We start from the raw sequence: 1747 nt of genomic DNA on the forward strand, positions 1-1747 counted from the left end.
TCCGGCGCTAAGATACTTAGCACGCTATTTAAAACTTTGGGCGTGACACATCACGATGGTGTGTGCTGGCTGCTTGCGGTGCAGCGCACCTCATCTGGCGGTGTTCGAGCAGATCCAGGCTGGCCGGAAGTGAGGGAGGCGATTGGAGCATGGTAGGGGCATGGTGGAGCGGCGGGTCTGGCGGGGACCGGCAGCAGTGCGGTGGCACGCTGGTGGAGGCGGAGCTGACTAGAGGCAGCAGCGTGAGCCCACTGTCAGGCGGGTAACGGCGCCGAGATGGTTCGGGCAGATTGAAGTTTTGGCGAGCAGCTAGGGACTGGTTACCCCTGTGCAGTGTGGCAAGCAACGATGCCTCCTCGTAGTGCCAGCTTGGGAGCGGTGAGGCAGGTCTAACCATCACAAGGCCGTCCCTTGGAGTGGGCGACGACCGTCGCACGTGGTTCTGGACCCTGCCGGAGGAATGGGGTGACTGTGGTTCTCCATCTAGGATGGGAGTTGGAGTTGGTGGTGTGGCCGAGTTTTCCCCTTGTCGTGCGTGCGGTCAATCGCCGGCCCTCGGCTTTGCGGCTACGTCAATAAGGTGCTGCAGTGGCGGCGGTTTGTGGATAGTTAGACGGTTTTGCCAAGTCCGTGGAGGTGTGGGGATGGGCGGGCGTGCGGATGAAAATCTTGCTTTGCTTTTGCTGGGTCGGCGGCAGCTGTCATTCTCCTCCTTGGAGGTGTCGCTGAGGCGTGTTTGTCATTTCCCTCGCTCTATTGGAGTTGGTGATTGTCTGCGGGCGAAAAACTTGATTCGGAGTTGGACCGGCATGATAGCGGCGTCCTCGACGTCGTTCCTCTGTTGGGAACATGGTTCTGGACCCTGCCTAGATATTGTCCTTCGGTGTTGCGCACGGTCCTTTCTTGATCCTCGGCGACGTTGTGTACGCCCATCACCGGTGTGTCCAATACGGTGTCTTCCTCGGATCGGATCGAGTCCTACCATCTCTTACCTCTTTCTCTTAGGCATTTAAAGTGGGTGGTGCATCAGGAGAAGCCTTATGGAAGGGTGGTCTTCAGAGGCATCCGGTGTCGATCGTGACACGGTGTTGTGTATCAGCTTAGGATAAGTGCTTTTGTTTGTAGCTGCTTTGCGATGGCAACTGTATTTGGTCTTACCGGGGTGTGGTGTGTGTACTACATTCGTTGTTTGCAACAAGCGGTAGCTTCTTGTAATTGACATTCTATCTTCTATAAAGTTATGGTACATCTAAGCATACTCGCGAGAAAAAAAGAAGTTAGCAAGTTTGAGATTTCATTTGTTGCATACATGTTGTATTGCAATAGCTTGTGTCATCCCCTCTATTCCTAAATATCTCTTTTTAGAGAAATACAGACAACATATAAATATAAGTCTTTATAGAGATTTAAGATTACTCCTTCTATCTAGCAAATCCAGCAAAAGTGTACATATAAGAATTTTAAAACAAATTATGAGTAAAGTAAAAAATACACGGGAAAGATGCAAGCCACCATCTCTCACCTTTTTAATTTGCCAACCCTAATAAGCTAACAACTTATTTGGTTGGGGATATTAAAGGTAGATGTAGAGAATGATTTGGTGCATCGATAATTGATTGATCGTGCACTAGGCACATATATATAGGTACAAGGGGTGCGACCGATATCTTGTCTCCTAAGGTACACGTACATACAGAGGGAGACAGACACAACGGGTACTGCATACAAAACCCAGACCTACGTACAT

This window comes from Triticum dicoccoides, chromosome 7B (assembly GCF_002162155.2).
Source record: "Triticum dicoccoides isolate Atlit2015 ecotype Zavitan chromosome 7B, WEW_v2.0, whole genome shotgun sequence".
Lineage (NCBI taxonomy): Eukaryota > Viridiplantae > Streptophyta > Magnoliopsida > Poales > Poaceae > Triticum > Triticum dicoccoides.